General features: G+C 37.1%; 1 protein-coding gene and 1 non-coding gene across 5 annotated transcripts in view; both read left to right on the top strand.

Annotated features, from left to right (window-relative positions):
* FGF13 (fibroblast growth factor 13) overlaps positions 1 to 23,041 on the top strand; it is a 607,550-nt gene that overhangs the window by 555,317 nt on the left and 29,192 nt on the right.
* Positions 17,753 to 17,835, top strand: MIR504 (microRNA mir-504). Its single transcript, NR_032556.1, has one exon. It is a non-coding gene; the product is annotated as a microRNA mir-504 (primary transcript).

The following is a 23,041-nucleotide window of genomic DNA, read 5'->3' as shown; positions in this document are numbered from 1 at the left end:
TATCTAAGTACAGCCATAGTAAAGAATTTTTCTATTTTATAAGATTTTATTGAACCTTTATTTGCTGTTATTGTGGTCACCCAACCTATTACCGTCTCATCACAAACCAGCATTTTATTTAGTATATTGAGAAAATTACTGTTTCAGGAAGCCACATGCAGTGCTACTATATCAGAATACATTGAGGGTCAAAAGTTCATAGGGACCCTTGATAAAAAAAATAATAAATGTTCTCACTCTATATAGGAGGATCTCATCTGAAGGAATTTAGTTTGTAACATGCCAGATAAACTTTGCTATAAAAATAGTTTCCATTTAAATTGCTTCTAGGATTCTAAGAGTAGGATTATAGAGACAGCTCAGTGTAATAATAATATCAAAATACATACTTTTAAGTGTGGCAGTTCATACTTTTAAAGCCCTATTGCCTGCATTATCTTACATCACACTATGTGCACTTGTCAAGTGATTGAGAAAAGCTGCTGTATTTGGATTGCTATTTTGCTGTTGAATTAAATATAAAGTCCAAGTAAATATATTTGTAACAGTAAGTAAATCGTGATAATGTGCCATTCATCATTTTGTCCATTTTTTTTCATTTATGACAGTTTTTTTTTAATGGCATGGGGTCACACTAAAGGGTTATTTCATTCTAGAAGTTGTAGATGAAGTACCTTTATTTGTTAGGGGTGCTGGTCCAGAAACCATTAATTGGCTTTCTTGCAAGATACAATAACTTTTCTTTAGTTGTTTGATGAGTCTCAATCTTGTGTAGAATTCCCAAATCACTGCCCCTGGTGCGATCTTGTGGCAGATTTGTATAGATTCCAGAAGTCTTAGAAAGTTTCTCTTGCTGTTACGACATTGCTAGTGGTCCCAAGGCAATTATACTCCTTTAGTGGTCATCCCACTTAATTAAAGGGAGAACTGTTGCTCTAGATAGTTTTCTTATGTCTCCTTGTGGTTGCTAAAGGAAGCATACCAACTCAACAGTACTTCCTGCTTTTAATTGAAGTTTCATTTTATAAGAATATTTAGTAGTTAATTTTCCTTTCAGGTGTAACATTCTAAATTCAAATGAGTTAGGATTTTTTTTGGTTTGTTTTTGCTTTGTTGTTTGTTGTTCTCTGCAATTATTCCCTTTCTTGAATTGTTTATGAAAGGACTCACTGCCTTCATATTTTTATTTAGCACAAAAAATCTCTTGAGTAGAAGAGGTTGGATTGCATGCCCATGAGACCACATACACTGTTTGGGCTTCATTAAGTCAATTGTAAATAACAGACAAGTAATATTGGCTAATATCAGGCTATTTTCTTGTGATGTTACAACCTCATAAAAAGCCTGCAGAGGCATCACTGTGCCTCATTTTGTGTTCTTGAAGCACCATGTGTGTAATATTTTCTCATATCTCCTTTATTTCCAAATGTTTGTTGCATGTGAATCTGATATTTCCCAAACCATATTTTAACCTATTTGAATATAAGAAGGGTGCCTTCCCCATCTTTTATATTTCCCACCATACCAAATTCATTAGTAAATACCCAGTAAATATTTTCCCAATATTTAGTAAATAAATGATAGAAGAGAATTTTACTATGTACGAAGCCAAGGACTGAGAAAAAAAAATGAGTGATTTTTCTCTTTTACATAGTCAAAGATGACTGGATCAAAATGAAACACTTTAGTAAGGAAGAATTTGGAGGTTCAAGTTATGTGTGTTTCACAATATGGGCACACAGAATTAGAAATACAGAATGCAGTTTCTAACCCCTGTTCAAATGAATGTATGAACTTTTGAGCAGCTCCCTTCCTTTGTTTGGTTCTCAATTACCTTAAATATCAAATGATAGTGCATAATATATTCCTTTGACCTCTTAAGTCTATTTTGCAAGTAATAAATGCCTTAACTTTGCATCCATTATTAAATTTTTAATGAAATCTACAGCAATGAGGTTATGTAGAATATAGATCTAATGAGTGCTCTTTAGCACTGGATATCCAGGGGATCATCTTTGAAATAGGTGGGATATACCTAGGGAAATGAACAACTGTTTCCTGCTCGTGATTACAACAGTGGACATAGGTTTCTAATGAATCTTTCATGACAGCATTCTTTTATTTTCCTCTGCCTTTCATTGTTTGGTTTATTTATATAAAAGTAACAGAATTCCACTGGGGACATAACTGGACTTGACCAATAAAGGATGACTGTTTGTGCCTTCTATTTGCCTCCACTTAATGGTCCGGCTCTTCATCCCGCTGAATTATGGAAAATGTCACATTTCCTTGGCCTATGACTCATATAACAAATGAATGTGTGAACAGTGTCAAAATACAGCAATTTGCTGTATGTAAAGGGAGGTAGACAGCTTTTGAAAATGGTAAGGTATATAACTAGATATTTCTAAACTGAAGAAAATTCTCATTTGGACTTAGACATGTGCATCTATGGTGTAATTAGTTGTTAAATCATTTAATGAGGGCTCACTTGCCTAGTCTGTATACTTGCCTCACTGATAATGACTCAGGAAGCAAATCAAGTGGACTTAAAACTCAAATATCAATACCCCATACAACAAGAGAAGAGACATGATTTCTTTTTTTTTTTTTTTAATTAATTTATTTTTTATTATTATTATACTTTAAGTTCTAGGGTACATGTGCATAACGTGCAGGTTTGTTACATATGTATTCTTGTGCCATGTTGGTGTGCTGCACCCATCAACTCGTCAGCACCCATCAACTCGTCATTTACATCAGGTATAACTCCCAATGCAATCCCTCCCCCCTCCCCCCTCCCCATGATAGGCCCCGGTGTGTGATGATCCCCTTCCCGAGTCCAAGTGATCTCATTGTTCAGTTCCCACCTATGAGTGAGAACATGCAGTGTTTGGTTTTCTGTTCTTGTGATAGTTTGCTAAGAATGATGGTTTGACATGATTTCTTTATTAACATTGGAGCTGTGTGTGTGTGTGTGAGAGAGAGAGAGAGAGAGAGAGTGTGTGTGTGTGTGTGTTAGTTTGTTTAGTTTCCATCCAAGCCCTGATGGTCCTGCAAATTAAGTGGATTCAGAATCTTCATAGTTCCTGACAGATAATCCCCATCTTCAATTTTTTTTTTTTTTGGCAGGAGGAACTTAGAATCATGGATCTTACTGTGTTTCTCTAGAATGTAATAATTTGTGCATAAATAGGAATTTTATGACATACTCTATGTCCTCTAATAGTTTTGTTTAATTTCATTGCTATTTAGTGATCAACAAAAGGAGTTTGTAAACTATAAACTAGCTTTTTCCTGGCTTGTTTATGAGGGAATAGGACAGAACTCCTTGGGTTTAATTTTCAGAAATCCCAAATGTCAACATTTTTTATACTTGATAGAATTAAATATAAAGGAATAAATAAGCCAAACTAAGGCCCACCTGGTGCATTAGCCCCTCCTCTCCCTTCAGATCACCAGAGCTTGGATGTTTCATCTGCTAACGATTCCTCTGAAGCATTCTCAAGCATGGTTTCTTGCCAGCAAAAGTAATATAAGTCCTAGGCAATAATAGCTTGATAAATTCATAGAAGATAGAAGATTCCTATGAATATATGAGAAGCTTGCTGACATTTTGCAGTAATACAAATAAAACCTGTTAACATAGCAAATAACAGGTACTTTTCGGGGGTAAAATTATTTTAATTTGACCTGTGATTACATGTCTTGTATATTCTGCTATGCCCAGAGATCCTTTCTGATGAAGATCAACTTTTCTAATACTATTTTACTGAGTTTGGAATGGAACTATAGATTGGATAATTACCATCCGAGGGAGTAAAGTCTCTAACTACCACAATTACTCACATTTATTCACATGACATGAAAATAAAAATAACAAATGGTGTGGAAGACTGCACTGTGGGGGGGCAAATTAAACAAAGGAGCGCTCGTGTGCGCGCGCGCACACACACACACACACACACTCAACTCTGATATTAACAGAGGAAAGGAACTTATTCAATGATGTAGCTTTCTACTGTTGGCACTTTTTGTTTTCTGTCTTAGAGACATAGCTCACCTGAATGGCACAACTTGTGGGGGCACTGTAAATATTTCCTAGACATAGCAATGCGTTATATTTTCCATCTCAAAATATGCTTATAGACAGCTATGGGAAAGAATTACAGTGGTAGCTACACACAACCTTGTTTTCCTTGTATACAGAGTTAGAAAATAGGGGTATAGGGGAATCCACTCCTGATACCAAATATAGCCACCATAAGCATGTACAGGCATACCTTGTCTTATTATGCTTTGCAGATACTGCATTTTTTACAAATCAAAGTTTGTGACAACCCTGCATCAAGAAACTCTATCAGCGCCATTTTTTCCAACAGCATGTGCTCACTTTATGTCTCCAGGTAACATTTGGTAATTCTTGAAGTATTTCAAATATTTTCATTATTGTTATATCTATTATGGGTGATCTTGTGTCATCAGTGATCTTTGATGTTACTCTTGTAATTGTTTTGGGGCACCACAGATCATGCCCATATAAGATGGCAAACTTAATTGATAAATATTGTGTGTTTGCTGAGTGCTCTACTGACAGGCCATTCCCCCATCTCTCTATTTCTAGTTGAACCTCCCCATTCCCTGAAACACAATATTGAAATTAGGCCAACTAGTGACTATACAGTGGCCTCTAAGTGTTCAAATGAAAGTAAGAGTTGCGCTTCTCTTACTTTAAATCAAAAACTAGAAATGGTTATGCTTAGCGGGAAAGGCGTGTTGAAAGCTGAGATAAGCCAAAAACTAGGCCTCTTGCACCAGTTAACCAAGTTGTAAATGCAAAGGAAAAGTTCTCGAAGGAAAGTAAAAGTGCTATACCAGTGAACACATAAATGATAAGAAAGAAATAGCCTTATTGCTGATATGGAGAAAGGTTTAGTTGTATGGATAGAAGATAGAACCAGCCACAGCATTCCCTTAAGCCAAAGGCTAATCTAGGGCAAGGCCCTAACTCTCTTCAATTCTGTGAAGGCTGAGAGAGATGAGGAAGCTGCAGAAGAAAAGTTGCAAGCTAGAGGTGGCTTCATGAAGCTTAAGGAAAGCCATCTCTGTAACATAAAAGTGCAAGGTTATCGAGAAGATTTAGCTAAGATCATTGATGAAGGTGGCTACACAAAGCAACAGATTTCCTTTTTTTCTGATTTTTTTTTTTTCTTTGTCTCACTCTGTTGCCCAGGCTGGAGTGCAGTGGCGCAATATTGTCTCGCTGCAACCTCCACCTCCTGGGTTCGAGAGACTCTTCTGCCTCAGCCTCTCAAGTAGCTGGGATTACAGGTGCCTGCCACCACACCAGGCTACTTTTTAGTAGAGACAGGGTTTCACCATGTTGGCCAGGTTCTTCTTAAACTCCTGACTTCAAGTGATCTGCCTGCTTCAGCCTTGCAAACTGCTGGGATTACAGTGGTGAGCCACCATGTCCGGCCATTTTTCAATGTAGATGAAACAGCCTTCTATTGGAAGGAGATGCCACCCAGGAGTTTCATGCCTAGAGAGAAGTCAATATCTGACTTCATAGCTTCAAAGGAGAAGCTGACTCTCATGTTAGGAGCTAGTATAGTTTCAACCAATGCTCATTTACCATTCCAAAAATCCTAGGGCACTTAAGAATTATGACTCTACTCTAATCTGTAAATGGAACAACAAAGCCTGGCTGACAGCAAATCTGTTTCCAGCATAATTTATTGCATATTTTAAGCCTACTTTTGAGACTTACTGCTGGGGGTGAAAAAGATTTTTTTTTCAAAATATTACTGCTTGACAATGCACCTAGTCATCCAAGAGTTCTGATGGAGATGTACGAAGAGATTAAAGTTGTTTTTATGCCCACTAGCACAACATCCATTTTGCAGCCCATGGATCAAGAAGTAATTTTGATTTTCAAGTCTTCTTATTTAAGAAATACATTTCCTAGAGCTATAGCTGCCATAGATCTTGATTCTTGTGATGGATCCGGGCAAAACAAATTGAAAACCTGAAAAGGATTCATCATTCTAGATGTTATTAAGGCATTCATGATTCATAGGTGGAGGTCAAAATATTAACAGGACTTTGAAAGAAGTTGATTCCAATACTCATGATGACTTTGAGGGGTTTAGGACTTCAGTAGAGAAAGTAACTGCAGATGTCATGGAAACAGCTAGAGAACTAGAATTAAAAGTAGGGCCTGAAAATGTGACAGAATTGCTGCAATCTCATGATAAAATTCATAACAAATGGATGAAGAGTTGTTTCTTATGGATGAGCAAAGAGTTTCGTAGGTTGGATCTATTCTTGAATGGTGACGATGCTATGAAAATTTTTGAAATTACAGCAAATAGTGTAGAATATTCCAAAAACTTAGTTGATAAATCATATACAGGATTTGAGAGGATATAATCCAATTTTGAAATAAGTTCTTCCATGGGTAAAGTCGTATCATACAGCATCACCTACTACAGAGAAATTTTTCATGAAAGGAAGAGTCCATTGATGCAGCACATTATTGTCATGGAAATTGCCAGAATCATCCTGACCTTCAATAGCCACCATCCTGATCAATCAGCAGCGATCAACATCCAGGCAAAACCTTCAAGTAGGACTAAAGATGATGACTTGCCAAAGGCTCAGATGATCATTGGCATATTTTAACAATAAAATATTTTTAAACTAAGGTATATGCACTGAATGTTTAGATATAATGCTGTTGCCCACTTTATAGACTATAATATAGTGAAAGCATACTTTTTAAATGAGCTGGGAAAGGAAAATTCATGTGACACACTTTATTGCAATATTCACTTTATCGAGATACTCACTTTATTGCAGTGGTCTGGAACTGAACCTGTAATATCTCCAAGGTATGCCTGTATATTCTATCACTCCCAAGATGAGTGCTCTTGGGAAAGTTACCTAATAGAATCCTTAATAACAAATGGAGTATGCGGCTGGGTTTGGTGGCTCATGCTTGTAGCCTCAGCAGTTTGGGTGACTGAGGTGGAAGGATCACTTGAGCCCAAGAGTTCAAGACCAGCCTTGGCAACATAGCGAGACCCTGTCTCTACAAAAAGAAAAAAAAATTAGCCAGGTGTGGTGGCATGTGCCTGTAGTCCCAACTACTCAAGAGACTGAGGTAGGAGGATTGCTTGAGCCCAGGAGATTGAGGCTGCATTGATCTGTAATCATGTCACAGCACTGTAGCCTAGGTGATTGATAGAGTGAGACCCTGCCTCTAAAAATAAAATGGAGCATTATCTATTCATGGGGTTATGTGAGATTATTTGTGTGAATTATTAGTCATATATATGTGCTAAATAAATGTTTGCATCCCCATCACTGTGGCTGAATGAACATCGGACTAAGGCTACCTTCTATGTACCCAAAGTTTTGGAAACATTTCTTGAGGCTCATGTCGTTGTAGGATCTAAAATCTAATTTCAGCTTAGAAGTGCAACTTGAGGAAAAGCAATCAGGATTTTTGGACTTTCAATGAAACATTTTGTAAAGAAAAACATCTCTTGTGAGTGCTTTGTTACCCTGTTTAACTTGGTTGAGTGTACTTCTTTGTTCGGTATAGGCCAAAAGCTTTTCTAAGTTAAATAAGCTGAGACTATCAGTGGAAAAAGAAACACTACGCTCATTCAAGTTCATATTAGATAAGTTTGCCATTGTTTCAAAGCAAAGAGTTTACATGGCTCACCTGTGTAACAGTAAAAAAATCTATGGTTCAGTTGTAAATGTGAACAAATAGGGCATGATGATAGGCGCACAGTTGTAGCTTCTTCTAACTTGGTCATAGACTCAAGATCGGTGTGAATGCCATGTATCAGAAAGGAGCAAAGAGTGCTTTAAAACTACAATAAGAAAGATTGGCATGAGTGAATCTAACAGTTTAGTGATTCATTTTGAGGGATAATTTATTTGGAATGCTACTCTATTTCTTAAGCTGTCATCCCACAGTTCACCATTACTCTTCCTGATGGTCTGTTTTACAGAGATATTCTATCAGCGCATAATGATAATAGACAGTACATAATATAGTGAAATATGAAAATTTCTGTGAAAGGGTCAACGAAATCTGAAGAGAGAGCTAGTTTGAAATACGAATCATATTCTCAACCTCTTAAATTTCCGATGGAATGATTTATGGGAAAGATTCTGTAGCAATGTGAATTCCTTATAAGGAAATAGTGACTGTGTCCGTAAGAATGATGTACTCTGTCATTCAGATAATATAACCATTTATGCTTTGTAGCAAGGGTTCCCCAACCTCTGTACCAATTCATGGCCTGTCAAGAACCTGGCCGCACAGCAGGAGCTGAGCAATGGGGGAGCAAACATTACCACCTGAGCTCCGCCTCCTGTCAGATCAACAGCAGCCTTAGATTCTCATAGGAGCCTGAACCTTATTGTGAGCTGCACATATGGAGGATCTAGGTTGTGTATTCCTTAGGAGAATCGAATGCCTGATGATCTGAGGTGGAACAGTTTCATCACGACACCATCACCCCTTCCACCAACCCCATCTGTGGAAAAATTTTCTTCCATGAAACTGGTCCCTGGGGCCAAATAGCTTGGGGACCACTGTTTTATAGGGTCTGTATTTCATAGATTGAAAGACTGAGGACACCGTTAAGGCATTATGAAGTCAATGAGACATAGTGGTGAAGAAAAGATAAATCCATAAAGATAAATCTTTACTGGACATTTAAGTGGATTTTCCAAGTCCATTAATCCCATTCATCTTTTAACGTGTCTTTGAACCCTGAATGGCCCCTAAACTTAGCCTGTACCTTAGTTCCAATTCACCCAGTTTTCTTAGTCTACCGGGCTAACAGACCTTGTAGGTTTGGTGGGGCCAGGCATGAGGTAGCTGTGGATTCACTGTGCTATTATTACAAGTCTAAAATATGGAAGTGTTTTTCAGCTTTTTTTCCTTATGTCTTTTTCTGCTGACTCTAATCTTTAGTTGCTTTTCCCCCTTTGGTTTTACTGCAGATTGAAAATGTTTCCATTCATTCAAAACAACTATTTATTGTTTAAAGTAAAACTGTTAGTTAATAATAACGATGCTTTAGCAACTGTCATTTTTCTCGATGATTTAGCAGAAGGCTGAATTACTACAAAATGCAAATAGTGAGAGGGTATAACAGCAACAGAAATATCTCTTAGAGGACTCAGGTCTCATCTCTTAGGTCTCCTTCCCTACCAAAGATGAACATTCCCCAAAAAGATTCAAAATGGCTGTCACCACATGGTAGAATAATATGGGATTCTTATGTTTATGCCTGTATCCAAGTTTCTAAAATTAGTTTTATTACCTTTGTTGAAGAAAAAAAGGCAGAAGAATGGACACTTTAGACAGTGTCTAACTTATCTCAGTTTTCCACTCCTCTTTGTGTAGGCATTGATTTAATTTGTGGCGTTGTTATTAAGATACATATTAGATTATCAGAATTGCATCAATGTGAAAAAAGTAAAATTAAGAATAATAAATCAAAATAGAATAAATATGAAAATAATAGTAAACTGAATTCGTAATATTTATAGTTATTCATACTTCTTTTATAACATATAATAAATACAAAAATTAGAAAAAGAATTTTTCACAGAATTATTGTTGCATGTAGTATACAATGTAGAGTTAAAAATGTGGCAGATGAATATTATGATTTCTCAAGATTTTCATAACAAAATTGTGAATATTTCAAATGTCAAAAATTTAGATTCCATGTATCCTTTGCCTTGCAGTTGAGTAAATCCTATTTCTTTGACTAGGTGACCAGGACTTTAAAGAAAAATATTTATCTGACAAATATTTCTGTTTGAAGCTTGTTACAACAAATGAGCTCTACGTTTGCATCGTACAAAGTCTAGCTTGCTTCATTGGGAAGAAAATGGCATGAGAAACAGTATCCATAGATTTAACAAGCTCATGACGACATGAGTTAGCAAGTAGCAAACTAATAGAAACATAAACTGATTACTTGGGAAAGTGGCAAGAGTTTGGAGTGCTCATCAGAGCCATAACCATGAGAACTGCCAAACGTTTGTCCTTAACTATTAGTTGACCTTATACTGTACACCACTATTTAGTTCTCCCTTGGTTGCATCTCCTATAAAGGGGAGATAAAACTCTTTGGGAGCCTTTCCTGTGTTTGACTGTCATTCTCTCCAACACCACTATCAATTGCCCCTTGACAACTTTGTCACACCCTCCAGCATTACTCTTGCTGTAAATCTCGATAATTTTAGTATCCATATAGATGATTCTTAAGTGCTCTGCCATCTCAGTTCCTTGAACTTTTATCCTCCAATGATCTTGTCCACCCTATCTCAGTCATCCACTCTTATGGAAAATCTTAGACTGTCATCGTCAGTAACCTCTGCCCTCTGCCCCATCTCCGTTTCAAGCATCCCACTATTTGACTGTTACCTTCTACATTTACAGATCATTCCTTCTAGTTCTCAGACTTCAAATTTCATGAACCCATGGAGAGATAGTATATTTACCCCAAAAACCTTTTCTCAGTTCCTCAACCTCCACTCCCTCTTTCCAATTGCTTCCATGCCTTCACTTCTGTCTTTCCTCATCTTAGGTGATGCAGACCTCATAATAATCACACTTTCAGATATCATTGATTCAATTTTCTGTTTCTCCCACCATAATTAATCAATTGGCAATACTCCAGCCCTTGTTCAATCCACATCTGTGCTAATTCAGCATCTATACTAGTTCTGCTGGAGGAAAATACAACCATGCTGATTGGTTTTGCTTAAACGTAATGACCATCAATGCAAACCAGTAAGTCTTCTACTCAAATGAGTTACTGTCTTTACTTTGTTCTGTCATCTATAATATGGCAATAATAATAGAAAACTATGGTCATAGAGTTGAGGGATTTAAGTGTATTCCCATGGTACCTAGTAAGTGCTCAATTTATTCTGCTTTCCCCCCTCCTCTCTCCCTCCTTCCCCCTCTCCTCTTCCACCTTCTCCTTTTTAGTAGTACTATATTAGAATTTCCCTAGTTGAATTACCTTTATACCAACCTAATTAATTATTTTGAACTTTCTTTCTCCTGAAATCCTGAATGCCTCCCACTCCCGCTCCTAAGGCTAAGGCTTTTAATTCACAGAGAAAACAGAAAGTCAGAACAAAATGTCCTCATACCCCCACCACCATATCTACTCACCCACTTCTAGCTGTGATCCATATTCTGTCTTTTTCTTTGTTATTATGGATGCTTTTCCTTGTTCTTATATAAGGCCAGCTCTTACAGTCATGCAGTATATTCATCTCCATATTTCTCACTCAAATTTATCAGTCTAGAAATTGTTCTTTTCTCTCTCTCTCTCTTATATCTTCGTATCCCTCTCCACCATATCAACCCCATCAGCATATAAACATTACTGTTATTTATCCCATTTAATGTAGGCAAATAAAAGAAAAAGGGGTCCTTAAAAGGTTTTTTGCAGTTCCAAGTAATTTTTTGTCTAGCATAAAATCCCTGGCTCTTAAACCCAAACTGACAACCTTTAATATGCAAATCCAAGCCATTAAAAACTGGGTCCACCTAATGCCACCGTTGTCCCCTTGCCTCCACATGTGCTTGGCAGCATGGCCACTCCCACATATCCCCATGTGTATAAAACATCATGGCTCCCTGCATTTCCATATTAAAAGGCTAGGGTGGAAGATCCAGTTTTTTCATGGGTTACATAAATAACATGCCTGGTCAAACCAATCCCCTGAGCCCTATGCAAATCAAACACCACCTCCTCCAGCCATCGCATATAACTGGCTGGTATCCCCTAAACACAGGGTCTCCTCTTTCAGCTTCATTTAAATGAGAAAAATATTCCTTTATTGCATATGCCTCACCAGCTACCATTGCACTGACCAGTTTCCCTTTACAGCAAAATCCCTGAAAGAATTATATATCATTGTTATCTACTTCATCTCTTCCCTTTCTCTCTATTTAAACCTATTCCAATCAGGTTTTTACCCCTCCCCACATTATTCTACCCAATTACTCTTCCTAAACTCAACAATTACCTCCACCTTCCCAAATATGGTGTCTAGTCTTCAATATCTGCTTCCTTGACCTAAACAGTGGTGGTTGATGCAGTTCACCATTCCTTCCTCCTGAACACATTTTCTTCACTTGGTTTCAGGACACCACACTCGCTTAGCTTTTCTTCTACCTGACTGACTGATCCTTCTAAGTCTCCTTTATTGGTTCTTTTTCATCTTCCTAACCTGTAAACTTTGGTGGGCTCCAGGGCTTATCCTTGAACTTGTTCTTTTCTCTATCCTCACTCACCCTCTTTATGTATTACTCTCATGGCTTCAAACACTGTCTACATACTGGTGATTCCCCAAATTCTCCAGCCTGGTGTTCTTATTTAAAGTTCAGGCATATTTCCGACTGCTTCCTTGACTTCTTCATATAGATGCCTGATTATCATCTTTCAGTTAACAAGTCCCAAATAGAAATATTCGTATCACTTCCCTAAATATTTTATGCTCAGTCTTCTCCATCTCAATAAGTGGCAATCCCATCCTTCCATTTACTTAGGTCAACATCCTTGGAGTTTTCCTTGCCTTCTCTCTTTCTCTAACATGACACAGTCAATGCATCACAAATCTTTGTCTTTCTTTCAGAATGTATGCATTCCAGAACTAAACGAATTCTCATCACTTCCACTTCTGTCTTTTACATCTACCGTCTCGCGCTTGAATTATTGTTATAGACTCCTCATTAGCATCCCTGCTTCCATCCTTATGCTTCCCCACTTTGTGCCCCACAGTTATCTTGTTCATAGTAAGTCAGATCATGTGACAATTCCTCTGTTCAGATTTCTCCAATGGATTCTTTAAAGTCCAAAATCCTTAGTATGAATTTTAATGCCCTCTGTGACATGGCCCCCAGCTATCTTTCTGACCTCATCCCCCTAACCCTTATTAGCTCCTTACTTACCACTCACTATGCTCCAGTCATATCAGATTTCCTGCCATTTCTTCACATCGTGACAAACCCACCACTGCTTTAGAGCCTTTGCACTGGCTGTTTCTTTTGCTTGGACTCCTCTTCCCCAGATTCCCCATTGCTCACTCCCTCACTACCTTCAGGTCTCTATTCATATATGACTTTTCCACAGAGGCTTCCCTGACTACTTAATTTTCCTATCTCCCATTATCTATTATTTGTATATCCATTTTATGCATCCATGATTTATACAGCACATTTAAATAGATCATCATGTTAAATATGTTAATTGTACATTTATTGAATAAAATGTCTATTTGTATATTGTTTGTGTATGCACAGTAGAATATAAATTTTTTTGCAGTCAGGATTTTTGTTTTGCTGTTTTTTGTTGAATGAGTAAATACGTACTTGCTTATTTGTCTAGTGACATTGCTACTAGAATGTCAGCTCCTTGAGGGCAGGGTCTTTATTTTGCTTAGTGATCTATCCTGAGTACCTGGAACAGAGCCTGGAATATACTAGGTACTCAATAAATGTTGCCTGCGACATTTAATTAATTGATTAGTTAGTTCAGACATTCAAGCAGCTTCCAAGAGTAATGTTTAAACTCAATCAGTGTAATGGATAAATATCCAAGTACTGTATGAGGAAAAGATACTGATAAACACTACCTGCATTTATAAGATTCATAATTTTACTCAACTCTTTGATGAGGAAATGTTGACTTGTCCAAAAGCAGGTGAATATAAATAGAAAAACCAGAGGTTTTGCATGCTAAGAGTATCCCTCTATATGAAGCAGAGACGTAATTCAGCCTAATTTATATCGAACTCCTATAGTCCAACTATTGATTCCTTATCACTTGCTGACATTTGTTGCTAGGGAGCACTGTGAGTATTTGAAGTATACATATATTTCCACTAAGAGTTATTTTATCAATTTTAATATCTTTTAAATATACTTTATGATGATGTAGATTAATAATGGAAATGATGGTGGTGGTGGTAGTGGTGGTGGTGATGGTGATGGGTGATGTGTGTTTGTCACAGCTAAAGAACAACATTGAAACTTTTCCAGTGCACACAACACACACAAAATCCACTTACAATTGAAAATTAATTATGAAGTGGGTCAGTCTTATAAAGTATTTTAAAGGAAACATAATTACATGAATTTTCTAGATTAACTGAAACTATGCTAACTCTTGTCCTCAGATGACTTGAATTAATGGAATGATATATAATTAGTGTTTCAGTTGTTTATATGTAAATATAAGTTGTTTGAGTATTCCAGAAAAGTTTGTTCATAGGCACTTTTTCATCTCTAGTTTTTATTTTGTACTGAAACAAAAAGAAAGAAAACATCACCCCAAACTCACCACACAGATATTTCAGTGTCTATCACCTGTATGCCTCCCTGTGTATATATACACATTTATCTACTTGATTGTATGTAAATGAGATAACTTTATATGCCCTGTCCTGTAACTTGCTTTTTTACTCACATCTTGTGCATGTATTTCTGTGTCAATAAATGTACATCCACATCATTGTTTTAAAAGATGAATAATATTCTGTTGTATGTGTCTACCATAATCTGCTTATCCAGTCCTCTGCTGATGCATTTTTTTCTTTGTTGCTGTTATAAAATAATGTTATGGTAAACATTCTTATGCATGCATCATCTTTGTAATTTGACTTGCAAGTATTTTTAAAGTTTCTTTCTCAGTGTCATTATTTTGTTCTATATGTATAAAGGGATCTCTAAACAAAACCAAGTTTCTTCCCTATTCTGTTTTTAAATTATTGTAAATTTCAAAGTAGTAAAATTGGAATAAATGAGATTTTACTGTGTACTTTGCCTGGAGCCCTCTCTTGAAGTGTATTCAAAGGGAATTAAAGGGCTTATTAACAGATAGAGCTATTTGAGTTAAAGATGAAGTCTGTTGAACATTTTCACCTAAATATACCAATCTGATATTCTTGACTTTTTTTTGTTAAATTTGATGCTGACAATAAAAACTTTGGAATAAGCTATGATTTCTGCATCCATGCATATTCAGGTCTGAAAATGAAAGAAGAGTGTGACAGGTTTGCATGTAGAACTTCCCACCCACTCATTCCTTTCCTTTCTGCTTCTGACACTTCAGCCTTTGAAACAGTTTCCCATGAGCAATACTGAGATTCAGACTATTTAGATCTAAAGGAAAAAATGCAAGCTCTTCTACAGCTTGTATCTAGCACCTGGAAACCTCTTTGAAGAAGTGCTAAAATGTAAATCATGCTGTTATTTGTTATGCACATAGGAGAAATCCTAAAGGTATTTTAGGGAAGAGAGGGAATCCAGAGATAGTAAGAACAAGGTGTGGGGGGCCAGGGGAGAGGCAGAAAGATCCTGTCCACATTATTACAGTGAAACATTTCCAGTATACTCTTATCAACTGACATGTAGATTGCATGCCACTTTCATGCAAAGGTATCACATTTCAAACTCAGCTTTTAAAAGAAGCCAGACAAGAAAGAAAAAGAGACAGATATTTGTTGAAAAAAGTCTGGGTTTAGCATCAGGCGAAGGGTTATTGGTAGTTGTCTGAAGTACACTGGAGCCTTATAACATTGTTTTGTGCCATATTTTGCCAGCTTAATATGGTTGGAGTACATTCTCTGTCTAGTTTTCCAGAACTCGCTACAATAACGGTAGGATTTTTCCATCCTTGATCAAATTACATCAGTATTGTGAAGGGCCTTAAAAGCCATTCAGTTCAACAACCGTCTCCCAAAAGAAAAGTTCCTCTTCTTTTTCAGGGCCTATGTTTCCATTTATTTTATCTCTTCCCAAAGCCATGTGGATCTAGATACATCAATTATCCTTTGTCCTATAACTTCACTGTTTCCTGGACTACTAACTTTTTCCCGCTGGCATACAGATCACTTCAAGACTTCTCCTCCTAAAAAGTCCCTTCTAAGTTTCTCTTTCAGACTCTCTCTTTCCTTTGATAGGCAAGAGCTTTCTTCATTTTCTCGCCTATTTTTAAATTATTCAGCTTTACCTTTGCTTTTATTTTCTCATCTAATTCTTAATTATTCCACCCTCCTCATTCTATCTTCTGCCCTCATTGCCATCAGTGAACTCCTCTTGCTAATGTCACTAGTGACTGCCAACTAAAATCCATTTCTCCTTTCAGTCCTTACCTTATTTCTCCTTTCTACAGCACTTGACCATGTTGGTCACCTTTTTCATTGAAACCATCCCTTCTATGTGTCATGCGCGTCTGTGTGAAGAGACCACCAAACAGGCTTTGTGTGAGCAATAAAGCATTTTAATCACCTGGGTGCAGGCGCGGGCTAAGTCCGAAAAGAGAGTCAGCAAAGGGAGATAAGGGTGGGGCTGTTTTATAGGATTTGGGTAGGTAAAGGAAAATTACAGTCAAAGGGGGGTTGTTCTCTGGCGGGCAGGAGTGGGGGTCACAGGGTGCTCAGTGGGGGAGCTTTTTGAGCCAAGATGAGCCAGGAAAAGGAATGTCACAAGAAAATGTCATTGCTTAAGGCAAGGACCGGCCATTTTCAGTTCTTTTGTGGTGGGATGTCATCAGTTAAGGTGAGGCAGGGCATTTGCACTTCTTTTGTGATTCTTCAGTTACTTCAGGCCATCTGGGCGTATATGTGCAAGTCACAGGGGATGCGATGGCTTGGCTTGGGCTCAGAGGCCTGACACTATGGGCTTTCCCAACACGGCTTTTTCTCTGTTCTACACTATTTTTCTTTTCATTTTTACACTTCCCTCATCTCTTCTTAAAGGTTGGATGTCTTCCCCACCCCCAGTTTCCAGCCTCAGTAGTTGTCTTGTATTCTGCTTGTGTTCTCTAGATTATTACATGTAGTCTTGTGGTTTCAGTTACCATTCATATGCAGACACCTTTCATCTTGAGTGCCAGGCTTATATATACAAATGGCTGCTGTACATTAACCTTCACTAATGGCTCTTTAAACTCAAAATAATCAACAATGGAGTCATTGTCTCTATCTCTGAAATAGAACACACTACCCTCCCCCACTTCTTCCCCTTCTTACCCTGTGGCAACAACCTTTTGCTATCCAAATTTTAAACAGGCTGCAGCATCATAATAAATGATATGTAATATCTGCCTTTAAAATGCTTGTAGTGGTTAAGAGGGAGGGCTCTGACATTACATGGGTTTGAAACACAATTCAAATGCTTATAAGGTTTATGATTTGGGGCAAAGGAATTATTAATCCATCTGTCCTTTAGTTTCCTCATCTATAAAATGGAGGTAATAGTAGTATAGACCTCATAGGGTTCTTAAGAGGTTTAAATGGAATGATAATATGTGCACGGCATTTTACAGTGTTAAGTTCATTGAGTTAACAAATGCTTGATATTACTTGCTGTTACAGTCCATATAATAACATGCTGACTTCAGGCCAATATATATAAGCCTATAATTCTTGGAAGACTATGGAAATCCTATCATGCATTAAATTTGTCATATTTTGTTTTTTTAAGACTAAGAAAAATTTATGTAAAGTCCGAAAGTACAGTTATTTACAGGGGACAAACTGATCCACAAAGCCACAGTCTACCCTCATCAGTTAGTGTCCATCACTGAAGTGGAATAACTCTAAAGGAAAAAGTAACTCAACGAGCCGTCCATTTCCCACATAGAATCACAAGAAGACAGAAAATATGGAGTGGAATGTTGAATCAGCTGCTGTTGGGAGACCCTGGTCTGCACTCTATCTGTATTCTTACTGAAGGGAGCGCAGGGCAGGGTTTCCCATACAGAGGGCACAGACTACCACCGTATGGCAAATGTTGACTGGAACTCAACTTCAAAGCCATTTCACCTGGAATCTTACCCCACCACCCCAATGCTTCACGAAAAGTCAACTGATCTTCTTCTATGAAGAAACTCAATCCTCATTAAGTCTCTTTAGTAATTATTGAAATGTCTTTGTAACTCTCTTATAGTCTTAGGTTCAATGAGAATTTTAAGTTTCTAATTGAGCTTTTCTCTCTGAACACTTATTTTGTGCATGCTTATTTTCTGTTTACCAATGTAATATATGGTCTTTGCAGAAAAATTGGAAAATACAAAACGGTATCTACAAAAAAAAAAAGTCCCCCAACCACGAGACAACCAATATTAATGTTCTGTTATAGATCCTTGTAGTGGCTAGCTGAAATTTGTGTCTCTTTGTCTCTCTTTGTCTTTCTTGCTCTCTCTCTCTCTCTCTATATATATATTTTTTTCTAAATATATATATACACAAATATATTCTAAATATACATTTTTATGTAATATATATGTATATTATATATGTATACATACATTCTAAATATATGTATATATCTTCATGTAATATATATGTATTTCATATATATGTATAAATACATAATATACATATATAGCCTAATATATAATATAGCATAATATATGTATACACATATATGTGTACATATATAAAATATATATTACATAAAGATATATATGTACATTTGGAATAATTCTATGCATACCATGTTTCAAACCTGCTCTTTACTCATTATTATGAATATTCCTCCATATATTAAAATATTATTCTTAATCATAATTTTAGTAGTTGAATAGTAATAATCTATTTAGTTTGTTCTGTTTTTGTTTTTGTTTTTGGGAACAGGGAACTGTTCACACCTAAATGTGTGCAACCTTTATGTCTAGATCAGGCACTTGAATTCTTAAAAAAGTGTTAGGAGATGGAATAATAATGATCTTTTATTTGTAAGTTATATATGTTTCTGTATTCTGTTCATATATGATAATTGTAATAGACCTATATCTAACACTTTAAAATTTATAGTATTTTCATCTTTATTTCCTCATTTGATCCCTGCACCACCTTGTGAGATAGGGAAGGGCGTATTATTCTGTCCTGATAGATAAGGAAACTTATGTCCAGAAAGATGAAGTGGTTTTCCAAAAGACACGCAGTTAATAAATAATTGACAACATTGGAATTTGGAATTAGAAAGCAAGCCTTGTGACTCCTAACCAATACTCTTTCCAAGATATTTTGTCATGTCCCAACTTCACTTTCTTTAAGTACTTCTTTCTAGCACCTCTTATTCAATTATTGTCTTACATATTTTTTGGATCGTACCTTAGGAGAATGTAGCTTTCTCATGAGTTTCCTCATTAGCTGACAACAGAATATGGCTAGATTTTAACTATAAAAACACATTTTTCTTCTTTTCAGGAATGCAAATACACAGTGTATTATATCTAGAAAAAAACTCTCAGATATTGGATCCTTATTGATGAGGTTTATGAGATAATATACCAACTCAGGCGTTTCTCAGGAAGAAAAAATCCATGTCTTTTGTTGGACAGTTTAGAGTCTAGACTTCCATCATTCAGTGTTTGAACATTTTGGTTTCAAAATGTAGATAAGTGAAGAAATACAATGTAAATGCCAGGGAATTAAATCATAGGACAAAAACTCCCTATGAAAACATCTTAGTGATAGCATACGTGTTAAAATTTTTGAAAACACTGGGAATGATTTCACTTCTCATCTGATTATCTGAGAAACAGATGATTATGTACCTCCCAGCCCTGTATCAGCCCTAATTTAGTTGATGGCATTATTGCTCCCTGCTTCCTTTTTTTTCTCTTTATAGCAGATTGCTATTCTTTTTTACTTTAAAATAGCACCTTTTGCTGCCCTGTCTTATCTTTATGCCCTTTTAAAAAGCGGTTAGGCACACACTTTTCTCACTTGTTTTACATCAGGGTAGGGGCTTTCTCTTCCTTTCAAAAATTAAGTGCCACTACATCTCAGTCAAACTGCCTTCATCTGACAAGCACTTACAGAGGACTGACATATCATGTACTGCCAAAAATCTACATATTTTTCATAAATAGGAATGCAATGCTTGTAATATTATCCCTGTGTTCAGAGTTAATGCTTAGGCATTAACTAAAGTATGCTAGACGCTTTTGATATATTTCCAAAGGCCCAGCCAGAAAGATGTATTACAGATACACATATTCTGAGTGTTTACAAAATCTTCCAAAATGATTTTGCCTGTGTCTGCTTAAAAGGCCCAGGAAACAGCTCCCCTACTATCTTTTCCATCCAGTCAGGAACACTTGCAGTAAGTCCACTGGTTGTTCAGTGCACAAGGATTAAACTAACTTAATTACAGAGTCAAATCAATAGTAAATTGAGATCATTAGAGCCTCGGCTCAAACTGAACCCCAGGTAGCCATGGAATTCCTATGATACTTGCAGAAGAATTGACACAGATTCTAAGGCCTCACAGGTTCAAGGAGAAGGAGGCAGCCTCTCTTTGTTCCTTCCAATTAGTTTTGAGTGGAGGAATCTTAGACTTCAGTGAGACCTGGATCTTGTCTTGGGGTGATTTCTGGAAACTGGGATATAATCTACTCTCCAGGGTAGAGGAATATGAAGGGACTAAAGGAGCAAACTCTAGGTCACTGAGAGCCCCTTTCCTACAAACAAAGATCTTGGTTGTGTTCCTTCACTTCCAGAGGGCTCATTGGACCCAGCATAGCCTTGAATTTTTTTTTTTTTTTTTTTTTGGAGACGGAGTCTCGCTCTGTCGCCCAGGCTGGAGTGCAGTGGCGCGATCTCAGCTCACTGCAAGCTCCGCCTCCCGGGTTTACGCCATTCTCCTGCCTCAGCCTCCCGAGTAGCCGGGACTACAGGCGCCCGCCACCGCGCCCGGCTCATTTTTTGTATTTTTAGTAGAGACGGGGTTTCACCGTGTTAGCCAGGATAGTCTCGATCTCCTGACCTTGTGATCCGCCCTGACCTTGTGATCCGCCCGTCTTGGCCTCCCAAAGTGCTGGGATTACAGGCTTGAGCCACCGCGCCCGGCCAGCCTTGAATATTAAGGTTGATGCATACTGAGTTTAAAAACAACGTAGGTATAAAATTGAATGGAGCAGCGGTGAGGAAGGTGGAAAAGGATGAGAAGGGAACTTCCTTTGCATTTCTTAGAACCAAAATAAGTAGTCTATGTTTCCTAAATTCTTGTAATCAGAGCGTTGTTGGCTATTGGTAGAGGGAGGTTCAGATTTTCCACCTCTATCTTTTTCCTTCCGTTTCTTGGTCCTTCTGCCACTGCTTCTTTTAAAAAGAAATAAACTCATTTTTTTCTCAGCCTTATGTGGGAAACCCTCTTGGCATTTTCTGACTGCCAAGTGTTCTATAACTAGCCATCTGTGGAATATTTTTTTCTTAAGTTAATTTTTTAAATTAATTCATTTCCCTTTTTTCTCTCTCTCTCTCACACATGCAAACTAGTGTTTGAAGATCAATGAGCAAACGATCTCTCTTGTAACAACTTCCCTTTTTCAGCTGATCTTTACTGCTTGCTTTTCTGAATGTTGTCTCCCAAAATCACTTAATTTCACTGAAACAAAGGAATGATTGGTCTTTTAAAGACTTGTACAGGTATCGAATATAACATTTCAGACCTGACTAATAATTTGAAGTAACTTTGAGCTTTTCGAGAGCCCTAGTCAAAACAAAATGTAAGATGGCCTTTCACATTTACGTCTTCAAGGGACTGTGCTAGCCAAAGTTTCCTCCCAATCTGGAGGCAGCTTTGTGCCATAGCAAGTTTCAGGCTTCATTGCATCAATCAAACAAATTGTTCTTGTAGTGGTTACTTACTGGGGAATTCACCAGCTGGAAGATTGTACCATTGAGCCAAAACAGGCCACTGGAACAGCCATACTCTTTACTTCATTTATGGAGCCATTTAAGAAGATGCTCTAGTGGCAGCTGCCTGTTTGTAAGAACAGCCTTGGAAGTGTGCTAAATGAAACCTAATTTAGACTAGTAGATGATCAGATGACAAAGAATACCAAAGATACAGGTGAATCACAAAAGAAGATGCTGTGAGATTTTCTGTTAAGAATTCCCCACCATGACTTTAGAATAACTAGAGTTTCAGCTGCAGTTATGTTGAGTGAAGTGTAAAGCCTTGAAAACATAGACTAAAATGGTCCCCCTCCTCTCTCTCTGATCAAACAAACACACCCCAACCCTATAATTTTTCCGATACAAATTGTATTTGGATTTTGCATAGATGGCCAGTTGACTTTTAAATAAGAATTATATGCCTGTTTGTTTGAATGTCTATTCCTAAGATGATCCACAACCACAACTCCATTTATTATATGCTTACATAATTTTGGGTGAGGGAGAGTAGTCAATGATGATTCATTTGGAACTAGACACAGAATTAAAATATAAAACAAATATTATCATTCTCAAGGTTTTAGTAGATGCCTGAACACAAGGTATGAGTTTAGAAATGGTCATCCTGCATTATGGTGTGGATTTTATGTGTGCTTTTCCATGATGGACATCAGCTGCTTTATATATTTTGTTCCCAAATCTTATTAGTCAACTTTCAACTATCTGTGTATATAAATAATCAAGGTGATGTTAACTGCTTTATGGATTTTCTTGAGCAATTTAACACAAGACTGATTAGTGATTTCTGTCTGTAGAAAATGTTTGATTCCAGGTTGGCTTAGTCTCACCACACTTGTGACTGCCTCCTCCCTATCTGAGGAGTCTCAGAAAATACACAATCATTTCCATATTCACCTAAGCAAAATAAAATAGGAAGATAAATTTCTGTCCTGAATACTGTATTGCATAATATTAATACAAAACTCCAAGGGAAACACATTTGAGGTTTTTTCTTTTTAACTTGGATAACTTAACTGTGAATAGATGTCTGTGATTCCACAACTTCACTAATGTGGAATTTTTTCTTCCTTTCCATTAGTCCAGACTGTAGACTTTGAGGGTGGAGGGGGAACTAGTCTTGTTCAAGCTGGAGTTCCTTATTAATGAGAGATAGTTTGGAAACCCTGAATAAGGCTTTGGACCAAACAATAAAAAAGGAAATGTGAAAGCTCAGAGCCTTCTAGAGCAAAGGAACACCCCAAATCTTATGCTTGTCAGCTGG

The sequence above is a fragment of the Macaca mulatta genome, chromosome X (assembly GCF_049350105.2).
Source record: "Macaca mulatta isolate MMU2019108-1 chromosome X, T2T-MMU8v2.0, whole genome shotgun sequence".
NCBI lineage: Eukaryota > Metazoa > Chordata > Mammalia > Primates > Cercopithecidae > Macaca > Macaca mulatta.
The sequence above is the reverse complement of the archived record's forward strand: the minus strand, read 5'-3'. Positions and strand labels throughout refer to the sequence as shown.